Raw genomic sequence first — 18,879 nt, 5'->3', positions numbered from 1 at the left:
ATTTTAGGCTTCGGCAGCGACTATTGATGGTTTTAGATACATTTACAAGTTTATTTCTTGAGTTTGTGAATGGCTCTGAAACTAATTTCATCACTTGATTGAGTCTGAGGTCTAAACCGAGAGTGGTTCCATTGGACACATTGAATCGGGTGGGGAATTTGGATGCATCGAATTGATACCACTCTCGTCGGAGAGGAACTTGTTGTAGTAGGCATCGACGTCAACATCGCTATTGAAGACGAAGACGAGGCCCATCTATGATGATTTTTCTCACACTTGGGCCGGAGGCTGTGGTGGTGTTGGGTTCACCATGGCTATTTTTATTTTTTTCCCAGTGGTTGTTGCGGTGATTGTGGTGGTGTTTGAGGCAGTTGTGTTGTAGTTTTTTTTTTTAATTGTGGTGATGGTAGGGGTGTCTAACTGTGGTGTGTTTATTTATTTATTTTTTAAATTGTGGTGATGGCAGTGATGTCTAACTGTTGTTGTACTAGTGAGGTTGTTAAAATCCATTCCGTAGAATTGGATAATAAATAATAAGATTCTACCAAATTAATAAAAACACAAATCAAATTAACTTTCTCAACAAAAATTATCTTTCAAAATAAATAAAAAATGAGTCAAAAATACAAATATATATATATATATATATATATATATATTAAAATTTAATTTATTTATTTAGTTTTTGGAATGTAAGACAAATTTTATATAAATGTAAATATTACATTGAGTTTCAAAAACTTGTAGTTTGCAAAGCCCATTTGGCCCTGCTGTACAATAGAGCACAAAAAAGGTATAAGGCCCAAGATAAATATTTTTTAGGCAAGTTTGGCCCAGTTCATCTTGCCCATCCGAAGAGAGCAAAATTCCCCAGCCAAAGCTGCTTCTTCTTCCCCAAAACCCTCTAATGATGATTAGTCGGAACCATTTAAATCTTTTTCAATAGTCAATACATAAAGATATTACAATCCATTGGACTGATGTGGCTAACTAATAAAGTAACCGGCCCAACCGAACATTATGATTCTGACTATTAGTATTATTTTGGTGGGGTGGCCTGAAATTCAACTTTAAACTTTAAAAGTTGTAGGGCGAGTGCTAAACAAAATAAAAACAATTTTTTTTTTAAGCCATTGGCTTGCCACAAGGTTCGCGCTTTGTGATGAGCCTTTGAATAACAATTGTGCGGGACTCGTCGTGTGGCATGGCCCACACCAATGACATTCATATATGGACTTGTGCGGGACTCGTCGTGTGGTATGGCCCACACCAATGACATTCATATCCGGACTCGCTACACATGCAACATATCTGATGATTGGTCTTATAGAGTGTAAGAAAACCAAAGGACAAGCCTAGTAGACCGTACCCGGGACAAGAAAAAGCTGAGGAGGTAGAACTAGTCACATGGTAAGACTTAAGAGTGTTATGCGGATAAAATGACAGTAAGTATGACAATATGTGATGGTGAGGATGTAACAGTGACAATACATGAGAGGCAAAAGTAATTAAGATTTTAAAATAAAAAAATTAGAATTTATAATAAAATTGGAAGGAAAAAAAATATATTAGAAATCAGTTTTTGTAATGGTTATAATGTAAAAAAAAAAAAAAAAGGTTAGATTTTTTGGTGGTGGGACCCACCACCACTTATCTTCATTTTGTGGCCTCACTTCTATCTCTCCCGATCTGGTTCTCTCTCCCTCCTTTCTTTTTTTTTTTTTTTTTTTTTTTTTTTTTTGGCAAAATTCAAGCTTCAAGTTCTCTTTCATTCCTTGGAGTTTTTGGGTATCGTTTGCAGCAAATCGAAGAGCTCGGTGAGATCTTCAAGTTGATGTAAGCAATTTCAGCTTTCGGTCACTCTAAGAATTTCGAAAATTTGAACCCATTTGAGAGTTTTCTACAAAATTGAGGTAGGAGTGTTCTAATACCCATTTCTTTGAGCTTTGTGAGTTAATCTCCTTTAATTGATGTACAAGCATACTTTTATTGTGCTAAATTCTTGAGATGAAATTTATATATTGTATACATAATTTTTTTTTATGTTGTAGAAAGTGTGTGATTATGTGATAGCCGCCTTATTGAGATGATACATGCTTAAATGATGTTAATTTAAGCCTTATGTATTTAAGTTGTTGGATTTGCAAATTGAAAGTATGAAAAATGCCATGAATTAGAAATGTGAGAATGTGATATTGTGCGGAAATTCATAATTTAAACATGTCTAATTGATGTGGATGATATGTACAAAATTTTTATATTGTCGTAGCATTGAAGAATTTGCATAATTCATGCATTATATTGGAAAAGTAAAGGGAAAAGTTTATTTTAAAAATAAATGAAATTATTTTTGGGAAAATATTTCCTTACGAAAACCGGACGCCTAGGAGGCGCCTAGTGGTCCGTATTGTTAGTGTAGTCTAGAAGGGAGTATGGTTGAGCTAACTAGGCCAGATGCGATGCCTTGGAGGTGCCTTGTGGTCGTGAATAGTTAGTCAACCCTCCATTCGTGACACCTTGGAGGTGCCTTGGGTCGGGTTGCACTAATGGTTTGGAAGTTGAAATGGAAATGTTTCGGAAATAGGGAGTGACATGAGCATGGCATTGCACTTCATTGGCATACATGGTGTATTTGTGACTTGGATGACATTTGTGTTTATATTGGATGTTGTGGTTATGGTTTACATCCTCGGTATAGTATGATCCCATTTTTATGCTTTCTATTCTCTATGTGGATTCACGGGGTCATAAAAGGTGTGTCGTAGGTACTTCCTACTGAGCAATTTGCTCACCCCTTATATTTAACATTTTTCAGGACACGAACGGGAAGTGGCGGACGATGCTCTTCCACAGGGTTCGATGGGTTAGTAGATCGTTTTGACATACTTTACAGCTATGATCTCATTTTATTATTTATTTATTATTATTATTATATAAACCCTGGGATGACACGTATATTATGTATTGACATGGGACAGGATGGTAGTGTCCTTAGTTGACCTTGGGTTCGGGTAAGGACCCGGTTAGCGATTCGGACTCCCGGGTTCGGGTCATTACAAAATTGGTATCAGAGCTATGGTTCGAATACCATTAGGACGATGGGTAGAGGCCTACTTAGGGTTATGTGGGAAGTTATTTGTATTATTTATGAGACTATTTGCTAAAGTGTTTTGTTAATTGGAAAGCATACTTAACTGTTACTTGTTTACATGTTTATGTGCTTACGGTTTTGAAAGATGTGCTCCTTTGCTATGTGTTTACATGTTTATATGTTTATATGCTAAAGTTTATGTTACATGGCCATGTACAATGAATAATTAGATGATCTAACCGTGTAAATGAAATGTGAAGAGAAGGAAAGCATGTTGATTGTGTATGAGGAGCATGGTGACGAAAAGTGGTAGGCACGGTGTGTGCAGTTCTAAATTAAATGCTAATGTGACAAGTAATAAACATGGTATATGCAAACATGTTTTGTGTAGCATTGTGGGTTTCATTCATTTTGTATATGTATATGTCTATATTCATATATGTTTATGCGGTTGAGCATTGGGGTGGTTGCTAGTACGATAGAATACTTGTCATGGCATTGATGGTTATGTGAGTTTTAACCTGAGTAGGCGAAGAGCTCGGTTGCTCCAAGGTTGTTTGGGTACTAGTTCTTATCGAACGAATTGCTTGGTTTTTTGCTCGTGGATTGATCTATTTGGTATGTAGTCATTTTGATTTTCTTGTTGCATTTGTGCGGTGCTTAGAACACGACTTCAGAATGAGTTTGTATTTCATGTCACGGTGGTTATGTTGTATGTGAGTTTCATGCATCGGTGTATAGGTTCTTGTGACCGTGGGGGGTCAGGTGTGCGAGTGAAGGTTTTGTGGGAGAAAGGTGTTACCTTAGGGGGTTAGTGATTACGACTTGGGTTACGGTTCGGTGCAGAGATTCTTTTCGAACCGGTTTGAGGTGGGTGTAACAGAGGTTGCTTGAGTCACGAGTGTAGTCTATGGGTTGTAGACATGTATTTTGGGTATTCTGGTACGGTCCGAGGAAACGTGTTGGTCATGATTGTCAAGGGGACTCGTTAGACTCTGTGAGTCTAAGGTAGTATAGGCATTGACTAGAATCATGCCTATGCCTGGTGATCAATTATTTGATGCGATTCAGTTCGTGGGTTGTAAGAGTGTGCCTTAGAGATTGGTTTGTCGAGAGTGATTCTCATTTTGGATAACTGCAGGAGCGTGTTGCGGGTAATTAACTCTCGGTGAGTTGATTGCATGGCTTGGTAGATGAGCGGGATTATAGGTTGTCACAGTTGTCTAGAGAGTCTCGAGGTGGTGTATAGTGGACAATTTTAGCTGTGTAGTGTAAGATTTGACGATAAGACAGGTATTATGTAGTCATCGGTGTGTTTGGTGGTTGCGGATGAAGTGATAGATGGTAGGTACTGTGTTACCAAATGGATTGTGTTTTGAAATTGAAAGCTGTGGACTAGAGTTGAATTTTACGTTGCGTATGAGGTATGAAGAGGTAGTGCTTACTGTTTAAGGATTCGAAGAGATGGAATGTTGATTTGAAATGATGGGGGCGAGGTTGATATTGTAGGTTTAATTAGTAGCCCTATTTGGCTTTTGTCTGGGCCAAGGGTGTTCTGAGGAACGGGAATGATGAGAAGTAATGATGTTGAACCTAGGGCGTGATGTTTTATTGTTTGTGCATGTTGATTGCCTTAGAATGAGTGGTTTGAGTAACCGGTTAAACGTTAGTGATTGATTGCATCGTTGATGGTTTTAAGAAGACAGTTGGGAGTTGAACATTTTGGATTTTTGGTGTTCAATTTTTGGTTTTGAGGATTTGTCGGCATGGCATTACCGTATGGATGTTCTTTTCTAGTGATAAATAGTGGTCATTATGGGGGAGTATCGAAAGTAATGCTGATTCTTTTGTTATGGTGGTATTATCTTCAGCATGTGCAAGGAAGAATCCTTTAGTAGTGGTTTGATGGTCCGATGGGATGATAGGTTTGAACTGTTATTGGAATGAGTGGTAGTAGAGATGTTATTGTGTTATGGTGTGGTGTTTAGTACTAATGAGCGGAATGGTTTAAGATATGATCCAAGGGTGGATTAGAGCTTACGAGTTGTTTGTTGTGTGTTGTTAGATAGGTGATGGGATTGTGCACTAGTAGAGGCGATTGTGGACGGTTTAGTCATTAGAGTCAGTAAGGACAATGTAGCTGGTTAAGCACTTTTTCTTTTGATGAGTCAGTGGGTTGTTGTGGCGGAAGTCACGGGTCTTGTGTGCACAGGGATCGAGGTAGTGTCGTCTGGGGAGGAAAAGATTGAATTGGTGGTAAAGTGTCTTTTATGGTTTAGAGGTTGTCATTTGGGAGTGACTGATTCTAGGTTAAACGGGACGCGGTGTCCAAAGGGCTGTGATTGTTTATAGTGTTAGTGTGTCGTGAGCGTTAGTGCTTTTATCTGATTGGTCTTGGTTAGCATGGGTGTTGCGGGGTATCGTTTATGAGTTTCTGTGTTGATAGGGCGTGACGGTCTATTAGTGGCAAGGTCGCCTAGAATTGAGTTTGTAGTTCCGGGTGGGTATTCAGTTGGTTCTTCTCCTTATGTGTGAGAAATTAGTTCACCTGTAATGACCCGGTCATTTTCCTTCCTTTCCTTTTCTCAGATTTTTGCGGATATTTTTTTTTTCGTTGTTATTTTCCTTTATTGAGTTTAGTTTTTCATCACTTAGTGTCGTCTCGAGTGCTCTGGAATGATTTCCAATACTCTTTTCTTTGAATTGAAAACTTCCTTTAAGGACCGAGTTATTTTCACATTTTTCGTTTTTCGACACTATTCACTTTTCGTCCTTTTCCCTTTTTCGTCTTTTTCGCTATTTTGTCTTTTCCCCGTTTGTCACTTTTTGGCATAACCTCACTTTTCATGCTCGGAGTTGGTTTTCGACTTCACGTACCTTTATCCTAAGTGGTTTCCACGAAATACGTATCTTTACTTTTGTAAGAAAGTACTCTGGTTGCTCCCGGTGTCCATAGGGGCATGGATGCATAGTGTTTCAGAATCTTTTTCTTTTCTTTGGGTGTTTTTCATAAATATCTTTTGAAGATATTTTATTTCAGTGTTTTTAAGAAAATATTTTTTGAAGATATTTTCATTCTGGGCCATTAGTGCAGTTTTCACTTTTTGGAGGGGCCATTGTGCAATTAGCGAAAGTTATTGCAAAAATACCTCATCTGGCTCCTAGATCCTTATACGGGATTCATTTTCACATTTCGTCGAATCGTGTTGATCGGTTGATCAACTATACATCAACCTTCGCAATAGCACGAATCATTGTAAAATAGGGTTATTGGTCGGGTAAGTCGAACCACTGGGACTGCGCTAGTCTTAAGGCAACCTAAGTATCTAAAGTCATTTTAGAGTGATGAGGGGTTTATAAAGGGTTTGTGTGTTTGTCACTAAACTAAGAAATTAAAATGCATAAAACAATAGATTGCAATGAAATTGAAGAAGTGAGATACAAGTAGAAAAGACTAGGGAGATAAATCCACACTACACCCTAAGTACATGCTAGATTAGGTCTAAATTTGGGGATAAATAGCATATATGCAATGGTCAAGAAATATGAAGCAACTCTGTTGCTTAATTATCATCAAGAAGTTCACTTAATCAAAACAAGAATGATCCATCAAAAGCTACCATAGTTGAACTACTTAAACTAAGGTGTAGAATCAAATACACTATCTCAAGCAAAAGACCCTCAAGCTTTCAATCAAATGGTGAAGCACATGAAGGTAGGAATCAAGTATAAACCATCAAAGGAGGTACCTAAGCAATAGAATATCAAGTTTCAAAATCAACATGCCTTGAAAAACATTCATAGTCTATATTTTCATTGTCACTATGAAAATAAAAGCAATAAGATTGATCCAAGAATAATCAAAGATATGACAATGAACTTACATCAACCATTTACACATTAAAATTCATTACAAGAAGGAATATGCTCTTAGACTATGAAACTTCCACACATTATACATTATAGTCCCCAAAATTATAGCCTAATCTAGAACATGATCAAAAGAAGAGGCTTCATCACCTCCCTAGATGGAGGTTTAGCTCTCCATTGATACAAAAATGGAAGAAGAAGAAGAAGAATACCACTTCATTTTCGAGCTCTACTGTAGCACTCAAGAACACTCTCCTCCTTGCTCTCTTCTCTCTCCTCTAATCTTGGAGAATCCATCATAATGAATGTGTGGCTCTCCCCCCTTTATCTAGATAAGAAATCCACCCAAAAAGCTCTCTCTCCTCCAAGAAACATCCCCAACCAACTCATAAAGGAAAGCTTCCAAAGTAGGTAAAATCTGAGCACAAGTGGGCTGAGTCGTGTAGAATTCTGCCCTAATTTCGAGTGCTCGAAATAGGGCCTCGAGCACTCAAAAATTGGGCAGAATGCCCTATGCTTGGTTTGCTCCGCCCGGACCTACTTTGGTAAAATGGCCATAACTTTATGTTCTGAACTTCGAATGATGATCTATTTGAAGATTTGGAGAGTTGATTCAGATTTTTAAAAACTTTATGTTTTGATGAAGACCCAATTCTCAAGTCTGGTTGGTCGAAAATGGGGAGAAAGGCAGCACTTCAGTGCTGCCAGGCAGTTCTGCGCACCTCTGGTAACAAGGCCATAACTCTCTGCTCCGAGATCCGAATGACAAACTATTTAAAGATTTAGAAAGCTAATTCAGAGCTCTAAATATTTCATGTTATGATGGAAGTCCAGTTCTTGAGTTTGCTAGGTCAAAATGGCGAGCAAAGTTCAGGATCCACTGCTGCCAGAAATTCAGCTTTGTGCCTTTTGATGGTCAAAACTCCACAAAGCATCATTCTTGCTTCTTTTTGGCCAATGGACCTGAAAATACACAAAAACATGCAAATGGAGATAATCTACATAAAATAATCAATTAATGGACTTTGTTAATGTAATTTAGGGCGCTTGAATATACAGTATTCGACGCTTATCACACCCCCAAACTTACATTTTGCTAGTCCCTTAGCAAAACCAAAATGCAAAGCTCAATGGAATGAAAAACATGGGAATGCTATTACAAAAATATCCACTATGGCAAAAATAAACATAAACATAACTCAAATACAACTTGAAACAGATAAAGAGCTGGAGACGGGATCATTGGGAAGACTACCTTGCATATATAAAGCATTGATACAAAAATTGGCAAAAACCATTTCAACATGCATGCATCAACATCATAGTCCATATAAATAATTCAATTGTCATCTCTTTAAATGGAAATAACTCAAACTCCAGTGAAAGTGAATTGAATTCTCAACATGCGGCTTTTACTTTCTTTTCCAATTTCAAGGCACAAGTTTTCAAATCAATGAATTCCCCTTTACATGAAGTCCCTAAGGCATGATTTTATTTTCAAGACAACTTTTGTTGCCTATTAAGAATTTATTATAACTCAAAAGTGAAACATAAAATGGTTGTGCAGTGTTGAAATCCTTTAAGCTTTCTAATCAACCTATGTAGCGAGCGTTAGGCCAACAACTCCCAAACCAGACGGCTTTAGGGTGCTAAGCGTAAAGACACTCCTAGGGCTTAATAGCTCAAGTTGGAAAGGCTACGAATTCCAACAAACCATGTTTATTACACACATTTTTTTTGAATGACCGTGCAATGTTTAAGTCCTCTAAGCTTTCTAACCAACCCCTGTAGCAAGCGTTAGGCCAACAACTCCCAAACCAAACGGTTTTAGGGTGCTAAGTGTAGAGACACTGCTAGGGCTTAATAACTCGAGTTGAAAAGGCTACGAACGTCAACTGATCATTATTTTCTTTCTTTCTCAGTTTTTTTTTTTTTTTTTTTTAGATTCATGCCAAAAGTATTCATCCATTAGGTTCATCAAATTAGATTAACTAGGCCAAGGTCAAGGTCAATCAAGTTGCATGCCTCACAGTTAAGTTTCCAATGTGCATCTGTGCATTGTGAAGCTTAAGAGTGTAAATCCAGTAAGAATCTAATTGAGGCATTTATACAGACTACATTGTATTTTGCATGATTACTTCAAATTCAAATTTCTTTATTTTCAAAAATTCTCAATTGCTTCTATACACAAGGTATTAAACATATGCTTTGTCTCCGACAAGTTTCAAGCTATACTATCATTACTTTACAAAATAATGATACCAAAACTATGCCAAAAATGCAATATTGCACCCCCAAACTTGAAATACATAGTGTCCTCAATGTGGGATATGGAGTAAAATTGATGACAAAAATGACAGAGAATAAAAAGGAACAAAAATACCCAGGGGGAGGAAACGGCATGGTGAAACAAAACCCCCAAAGTTGAAATGAACTGCGCCACCTGGAGAGCATGACGAAGAACAAAAAGAAACGACCACAAAAGGCATTAATAGCACAAGCACATATACAGAAAAATACTGAACAAAAAGATAACAGAAAAGAGAGAATATGCATTCAAAAGGGAGTGTACATGATTACAAAAAGAGCTGTACATGGATCATGTCTACTAGAGCAACCTATACATAGCAAATTCTTATAGTGCAAAAGTAAAACAACAGATACAAGAGAAATATGCACATATAAAACAAAAGATAAGGTCCAACACTCGCAGTAGCTATGGTCCAGAGGGAAGACGGGCGAGGATGGAATGGAGGAGAGACTGAGTCTTACGCCGGTCGGCCTGAGCTAAACGACGTTCCTCAGTTGCAATACGGCGGTCTTCAGCAGTAAGACGACGATCTTCTTCGGCACGTGAAGAAGTCTCACACATAGTCCGAGTGTACGTGGACAAAGAATTTTCAAAACAATCCATTCGCTCATGAATACCGGCAATGCTAGCCCGGATGAAAGCCTGGTCCTGCTGAGAGTCGACCGGAGGCTCTACCCTTGCAGCGGCTGCTGCCGTGGAAGCATCCTCAGAAGGAGGAGGAGGTGGAGCTTGGATGAACAGGGGGGCAGCAGGCTGAGGGGTACTAGAATGGCTAAGAACATTGATCCACCGGCGCTTGGTAAAAATTTTAATCTTTTTGCCTTTTGGTTCATGGGGAGGAACAATGAAACCTTTGTGCTTTAGGAGCCGAGTGATGAAAAACGGCAAAAGCAATTTCTGATTTTCAACTCGTGGAGCCCGTGCATTATGAGCGTCATGCCAAAACTTCATAAATGTGGTCCAAATGAGCTCCGGGATGGAGAACCATTGGCCTTGGTCTATGGCATATAAGGCTTGCAAAAGGAGGCCCCTACGCTCGGTGCTATGCACCAAAGGGCAGACATTGTGCTTAAAAACAGTGTCAATGAACCAGAGGCGTTTCGGAAGATTGGTTTTGCGGATAAAAGACCGGGGCCTATTAGGATCGTCAACATTGCAAATGGCAGTGACAATCTGCTCCACAGTTAATGTATTCGGCTCCTCATATAAAGGGAGATTCTCACGATTGACAATGTCATCGGGGCACTCAATGGGGCAACCAGAAACCTGAATGATGTCAGTCATAGTGAAAGCATAGGTGGTGCCATCAATGGATGTAGTGAGAGAAATGGGTGGCTCTTCAGGGCATTGGAGATTCTGGTAGAAGAGGCGCACTACACGGGGGTAGGTAACCCTGGCAAGGGGCGCGCAAATGTGCTGCAGACGCCGGTTAGTCAATTCGGCTACAGCCCACGAAGTAGTGGGTAGAATGTCGAAGGCATCTGTGAGCAGAAAAGAAAGCTCGTAGTTGAGTTATTTGCGATCCCAAGGATCACGTGGTCGCTCACGATTGACAGCACGGGCACCCGCAGAGGGTTTAGGAAGCCGAGAAGGAACGGCACGAGACATTTTAGAGAGGTGGACTTGGTTGAGGAATTTTAGCGAACACCTGGCGTGCACCACAAAAAGGAGAAGGTAAAAATGAGTGGGACGGATGATGAAACCCAAAAATTTTGGCAAGAAAACAAGGTATATCATAGAGCAATCATCAAAAACATTCAACACAACCTCCACAATGCATCCCCACACTCCGTATAATGGAAATAAAGACAAAGAAATGAGGAGAAAATGAAGCTCACATACCTTGAGAAGAAGAAGAAGAAAGGAGGTGCATGGATGGTGAGTAATGTGGGGTGGTGAGTGATGGAGGGATGGAGGTTGGGGTAGCCGAGAGTTGAGAGGGAGAGAAGGTGGTGGTTGGTTGTGGGTGGTGAGGACTTGGATTTAAAAGAGGAGGAGGGCGTGAGTGTGTGGGGTTAGGTGGGTTTTAAAATAGGTAGGAAGTGGGCTTGGTTCGAGTGCTTGAAGCTGCACTTCGAGCACTCGAAATGGGGTCAATGAGTTGGATGCATGGGTTTGAGAGGTCGAGCATTTGCGAGCACTCGAAGCTTGGCTTTGAGTGCTCGAAAATATTACAGAGAGGTGAGGGTGATGTTTGGTTTGCCGGTTGGATGAGAGAGTGGAGAGTGGCTGTATGGTGAGGTAGCCGAGAGAGAGAGTGCTGTGTGTGCAAGGTCGTGGGGTTAGAGAGAGTTGGTTAAGAGTGTTCGAGCATGGTGCTGTGTTGGGTTTGCATGGTGAGTTGTGGTGAGGGTTGGAAGGTTGGGGTTTGTGGTCTATGCATGGTGCACTCGGTATGGTGGGTTGGTGGAGAGGTTTTGAGGTGGCCGAGTGGTGGAGGTTGGCTGCGTGGGTTTTCATGCATGGGCATGCAGGGTTGATGGGCATGCATAAGGTGAGGAAGTGGGTGGGTTGTGAGATGCAGAGGAGGTGTGTATTGGTGCATGCAAGGGGTTGGGTTGGGTTTGGTTGTTATGAGCCGAGAGAGAGAGTGGGGATGATGGGTTGTGTATGGAAGAGAAATGAGGGAGGTGGAGTGAAGAGGAGGTTGGTTTGAGTGTGGGTTGAGGAGAGAGAAGTAGTTTGTATGGTGGTGAGGTGAGGATGATGTCGGGATGGTGAGGTGGGGTTGAGGTTGAGTTGGTGTGGTGTGTGAGGAGTGGGTTTGAGAGGTGGTTGGAGGTTGGGATGGGTTTGCATGCAAGATGGGCATGCAGGAGGGGCTGCATGGGAAGGGAAGTTGATGGTTTGGGTTGAGGTTTTGGATAGCAGGTCGTGGAATTGGTTTGGTTGGTGCCGAAGTGGGGTAAAGGTTGAGATGCTGTGTAAAGCTGTGGAGGTTATGAGTTGGTGTGGTGGTTGCATGGTCGTTTAGAGAGAGAGAGAGATGGTGGGTTTGGATGTGGGGGTTGGCATGGTGCATGGTGTGTATTGATATGTTGATGGCATAGTGGCCGAGAGGTGGTGTGAGTGAAGTTGGTGTAGGTTGGTAAGAAGGCTAAGTTGTTTCTTTCATGGTGGCTCATGCATTTGGGGAGGGTTGCAGATGGAAGGTGATTGCTGGAAGTGGGTTGTTGCCGAGAGAGAGAAGGTTTGGAGTTGGGCATTGTCGAGCAATCCAAATGGGTGCTAGAGGTGCTCGGAAATTGGGCAGTGAGATTGAGAGAGGTTAGTATGGGATGGAGCAAAATTCGAGCACTCCAAAGAGGAAGCTGGAGTGCTCGAACTTGGGGCAGAGAGAATGGCCAAGATGTGGAGGGATGTCGAGCACTCGAAATGCCAATTCGAGTGCTCGAAATTGGATCAGTAAGCTCGGGAAAATGAAGAGGCTTATGAGATGAAATGCTGAGCACTCGGAATGGGTGCTAGAGCCCTCGAACTGGAGGCAGTGAGCATGCTAGGCGGATGAAATCACTGGGAAGGATTTTTGAACAATTGCAACATTATGCCAATGGAAAATTTTCCAAGCTTGATACATTGCAACATGATGCAAAATGGATGAATTTCTCAAAAATGAAAATTTCAAGCTTGGCATGCATGGGAAGAAATGGAGACTTTGTATTGGAAAATCATTGGAAACTTTGCATGCTATTCCAATCCAATGCATGGATAGATTTTTAGGAAAATTTTGAAAACTTTGCATGCCATTCCCATGCATGGAAAGATTTTTAAAGCTTTGTATAGCAGTTGGAAAAATATTTGAAAACTTTGCATGCCATTCCATGCATCGAAAATTTTTCATGTCATTCCCATGCACTGAAAAATCATTGCAAGCAGCAGCTTCAATTCAAGCCATGCATGGAAAATTTTAAAACTTTGCACATTATTCCAATCTAATGCATGGATGGATTTTTGAAGCTTTGCTTGCACGGAAAGAAATTGAAATTTTGCATGGGATAATGCATGGGGAATTTTGAAAAATTTTTAAACATTGCAAATGCATGGAAAAATTTTAAACAGTGCAAGAATTTCAATGTATGGATGATTTTGCGAAAATTTTCAAGAATGTATTACAAATGAGACATTATGCACATGAGTAGCATTCCCAAGATCCGGTGAAATTGCTAGGAAGCGATGGAAATTTCCGGGAATGAAAATTAGAGTTGAGAAAGTCTAAGAAGCCAGTCTAAAAATGTGGAACACAACTTAAGATAGTTCTAGAGAAAGTTAAATTTTGGCATTTCTTAACCATTTCCCAGAAAATTTCATGGCTCAGACAATTGAACATTAGGGAGGCATTGAAGTGGAAAGAATTGCTCCCCATGGGTGCTAAATTTAATGTCGATAGCTAGACAAAGCTAGAGTAGGCACTAATCCTCATAAATTGGATCCGTCAAGAGGACTTCCTCAACTTTTTGGGTTAGGATTGTGCCGTCAATGCAAGGCTTAAGCCGTTGGCCATTTACCATGAAGAGTGATCCACTTGCAGGATCATGAAGTTCGATTGCTCCATGAGGAAAGACGGTAGTGACAATGTATGGACCATCCCATCTTGACCGGAGTTTACCGGGAAAGAGTTTCAAGCGGGAATTGAAAAGCCAAACCTTTTGTCCCGGGGCAAAAGACTTCTTGACGATGTGTTTGTCATGAAAAGCTTTAGTCTTTGCCTTGTAGATTTTTGCACTTTCGTACGCGTCATTACGCAATTCCTCAAGTTCATTTAATTGCAACGCACGATTAGAGCCGGCTTGTTTGAGATCAAAATTGAACCTTTTTATGGCCCAATAAGCACGGTGCTCTAATTCTACCGGGAGATGACATGCTTTGCCAAAGACAAGTCGATATGGTGACATGCCAATGGGTGTCTTATAAGCTGTCCGGTAAGCCCAAAGCGCATCGTTTAGCCTTAATGACCAATCTTTGCGGTCCGGTCTAACCGTTTTTTCCAAAATGTGCTTAATCTCTCGGTTAGAAATCTCTACTTGACCACTCGTTTGAGGGTGGTAAGGTGTAGCAACCTTATGAATGACGGAATACTTGGTAAGGACGGATTTGAGATAACGATTTCGGAAATGAGATCCGCCATCGCTAATGATTGCTCGGGGCGTACCAAAACGACTAAAGATATGAGACTGAATGAATTAGATCACGACTTTATGATCATCGGTTTTGGTAGCCTCGGCTTCAACCCATTTAGACACATAATCCACCGCTACAAGGATGTACTCATAGCCATAAGAAGATGGGAATGGTCCCATGAAGTCAATCCCCCATACATCAAAAATTTCAACAATTAAAATGTTAGTGAGGGGCATCATGTCTCTTCGGGACATGGATCCAAGTTTTTGACATCGTTCACATGATTTGCAAAAATTGTATGCATCTCGAAACAAGGTAGGCCAAAAGAATCCGCTTTGAAGAACTTTGTTAGCGGTCTTTTTGGCACTGAAATGGCCTCCACAAGCAAGAGTATGGCAAAAATTTAGAATGCTTGTGGCTTCGATTTCAGGAATGCATCGCCGGATGATTTGGTCCGGGCAATACTTGAATAGTTCCGGATCTTCCCAAAAGAAATGCTTGACTTGGGAGAAAAACCGGTCCTTCTCTTGTTTGGACCAATGAGTTGGAATTTTGCCAATCGCAAGATATTTAACAATATCCGCAAACCATGGAAGATTGGAATGTGAAACTTGAAGAAGTTGCTCATCTGGAAAAGAATCACGGATAGCTGCGAATTCTGAAGATTTCTCAATAAGTAAGCGAGAGAGATGATCGGCGACAACATTGTCGGTCCCTTTTTTGTCCCGGATGTCAATGTCAAACTCTTGAAGTAAGAGGATCCATAGAATTAAACGGGGTTTTGTCTCTTTTTTCGCTAACAAATGCCTAAGAGCTGCATGATCCGAAAAGACGATGACCTTGGAACCAATAAGATAAGAGCAAAATTTATCCAAGGCGTACACCACAGCTAGCAATTCTTTTTCAGTGGTGGTGTAGTTCAATTGGGCATCGCAGAGAGTTTTGCTAGCATAATAAATGACATGCGGAAGTTTATCCACACGTTGGCCCAAAACTGCCCCTAATGCATAGTCGGATGCATCACACATGATCTCAAAGGGAAAAGACCAATTAGGGGGTTTCATGATTGGGGCGGATGAGAGGAGAGTGCGAAGTTTGATGAAAGCTTCCATGCAAGCGTCATCAAAATTGAACGGAACATCCTTGGCTAAGAGATTACACAAGGGCCGTGAGATTTTGCTAAAATCTTTGATGAAGCGACGATAGAATCCGGCATGGCCAAGAAAAGAACGGATTTGACGGACAGAATTCGGCGGAGGAAGATTAGAGATCAACTTAACTTTTGCCTTGTCTACCTCGATTCCCCGCTTAGAAATGACATGTCCTAAAACAATGCCTTCTTGGACCATGAAGTGGCTTTTCTCCCAACTTAGAATGAGATTCGTCTCTTTGCATCTTTGGAGCACGAGAGACAGATTTTTGAGACACGAGTCAAAGGAAGAGCCAAATACGGAAAAATCGTCCACGAAAACTTCCAAGAACTTTTCAACCATATCCGATAATATGGACATCATGCACCTTTGGAACGTCGCCGGCGCATTGCAAAGCCCAAAAGGCATGCGTCGATAGGCAAAAGTACCAAAGGGACATGTGAATGTTGTTTTCTCTTGATCTTAGGGGGCGATTGCCACTTGGTTATAGCCGGAATAACCATCAAGAAAACAATAAAAGCTTTGGCCGGCTAACCTTTCTAGGATTTGATCAATGAATGGAAGTGGAAAATGATCCTTCCTAGTTGACGAATTGAGTTTCCGGTAATCAATGCACACACGCCACTCGGTGGTAGTACATTGTGGCACGAGCTCACCCGCTGAATTTTCAACAACGGTGAGACCGGATTTCTTGGGAACAACTTGTGTGGGGCTCACCCACTTGCTATCAGAGATAGGGTAGATGATTCCCGCATCTAGCAATTTGATCACCTCTTTCATGACCACTTCCTTCATATTTGGATTTAACCGGCGCTGGACCTCTCTAGTAGGCTTTGCGTCATCCTCCATATGAATGCGGTGCATACAAATGGAGGGGTCAATTCCTTTCAAATCTGCCACTGTCCAACCAATAGCTTCTTTATGCTCTTGGAGCACCGCTAAAAGGTTGGTCTCTTGGTCTTTTTGAAGGTCTGAGGCAATGATGACCGAAAGGGTTTGCTTTGGACCAAGGAACACATACTTGAGATGGGCCGGGAGTGGCTTAAGCTCAAGTTGCGGCGGAGATAGCAATGATGGGACCGAAGGAGTAGTGGAAAGTTGGGGAAGTGGTTCTTTTGGAATTTTCCAAGGAGGTACATCCATGATAGCATTAATATCAAGCAAGGAATTGACTTCTTGAATGGCTTGATCAACATCAAAGTTTGAGAAGTCAAAATGGGACATGCAAGTTTCAAGAGGATCTTTGCTTAGAATGAAAGGGAGAGATTCTTCGACCACTTCATCAATGACATCCACAAGAAAACAATCATCCTCATTGGAGGGATGTTGAGTTGCATGAAAGATGTGGAGTTTGACTTGCATGTTTCCAAAAGCAATGTCCATCACCCCGGTTCGGCAATTAATTGATGCATTAGCCGTGGCTAAAAATGGCCTACCAAGGATCACTGGAATGTGCTTTTTTGGGTCATGGACCGGTTCCGTATCAAGAACCACAAAATCTACCGGGAAGTAGAATTTGTCCACTTTGATGATAACGTCCTCAAGAATGCCTCGTGGATGCTTGACCGATCTATCGGCAAGTTGCAAAACCACGGAAGTCGGCTTAAGATCTCCTAACCAAGTTGTAAGTAGACTGAATACGGAATTAAATTCACACTAGCTCCTAAGTCAAGGAGGGCCCTCTCGATTTTTCTGTCACCAATGACGCAAGAGATTGTAGGGCCACCCGGATCCTTATACTTCGGAGGAGTGCTGTGCTGAATGATGGCACTAACATTTTCAGTCAACCTTACTTTTTTTGGCAAATGATTTTTAGAAGTGTGCTTTTGAGTGCACAAATCTTTGAGAAATTTTACATAGGGAGGGATTTGCTTGATAGCATCCAAGAAGGGCAAGTTAATCTTCACTTGCTTGAAAACTTCCCACATGTCTGGAATTTTACAATTCTTGTTTCCAAAATGTGTCGACTCTTGAAGACGTTGAGGAAACGGAGCTTTTGGCTCATAAGTAGTTTCCACATTTGGGGTGACATGTGTGGGATTTCCGTGAATGGTATTTGGACAAGAATGTGGATTGGAAGAGCTTGGATTTGGATTAGAAGAGCTTGGATTTGGATTTTTCAAAGGAGAAACTTCCTCACTTTTGTCTCCATCGACCTTGTTGTCAACCACTCTACCACTCCGAAGGGTGGTGATAGCTTGAACTTGTTCATGAGTCGGCCCACTCGGAGGAGGGGTTTCATCAATCACATGCATTCCTCTAGGATTTTCAAAAGGTTGAGAGGGAAGCTTGCCCTTGTCCTTTTGAAGCAATTGATTCACTGAGTTAGCTATTTGGCCCACTTGATTCTCGAGATTAGCTATGGATTGAGTATGAGAGTGAACCATTTGGAGAGTAGGCTGCAAGGATGTCAAGAGTTGCTTGTTGGAATCCATGATTTGCTTGTTCAATGATTCCATCATTTGCTTGTTCGCAGCTACTATCTCGTCAGTTGGACACACTGGAGGTTGATTGGAAACATTTGGATTGTAAGGAGGACGGTAGCTTGAAGAGGCTTGAAATGGTCTACCTTCATATTGAGAAGAGGGCTGATTTTGCCGCCCTTGGTTTTGGAATTGGGAATTTTGTGGGGCTTGTTGCCGCCACGAGAAATTCGGATGATCTCGCCAACCCGGATTGTAGGTGTTGGAATATGGATTATTCCCGGGCCGTGAGAACATGGCATTAGCTTGCTCTTGGTTGGGATTGGGAAATTGCTCCGGTGTGGGGCAATCTTTCGAGAGATGGAATGGACTAGTACATGAAGCACAAACTGAACTTGCCGAATTTTGAGACAATGAAGGAGGAAGATGTGGTGCCATCAATTGGTAGAATTTATGAGCGATGGCATCCACTTGAGATGATTCCTCCCTTATTGATTTTGGTTGACAAGGGTTGGTGTTCTTTGCAATGGTTGAGGTCGGAGCCCTACGAGAATTATGTTGAAGTGAATTTTCGCTTAAATTCTCAAGTAAGGTCCAAGCCTCATCCGCATTCTTAGACATGAACATCCCACCACAAGAAGAATCAACCTTGAATCTATGGGTTTCGGTCAAGCCGGCATAGAAAGCTTGCACTAATTGCCATTTTGGGATCAAATGATGAGGACATTTCCGAAGAAGATCTTGTAGCCTTTCCCAAGTCTCATGGAGTTGTTCTCCATCAACTTGAGAAAAGCTTAGAATAGAACGCCTCATTTGGTTGGTTTTACTCACCGGATAATACTTCTTAAGGAATTCTTGTTGCAATTGAGCCCAAGAAGTAATGGAATTGGGAGCGAGGGAGTTCAACCAATATTT

Source organism: Cornus florida, unplaced genomic scaffold, assembly GCF_030987335.1.
Source record: "Cornus florida cultivar Cherokee Brave unplaced genomic scaffold, ASM3098733v1 CherokeeBrave_3.0.0_Hap2_Chr05, whole genome shotgun sequence".
NCBI lineage: Eukaryota > Viridiplantae > Streptophyta > Magnoliopsida > Cornales > Cornaceae > Cornus > Cornus florida.
The sequence above is the reverse complement of the archived record's forward strand: the minus strand, read 5'-3'. Positions refer to the sequence as shown.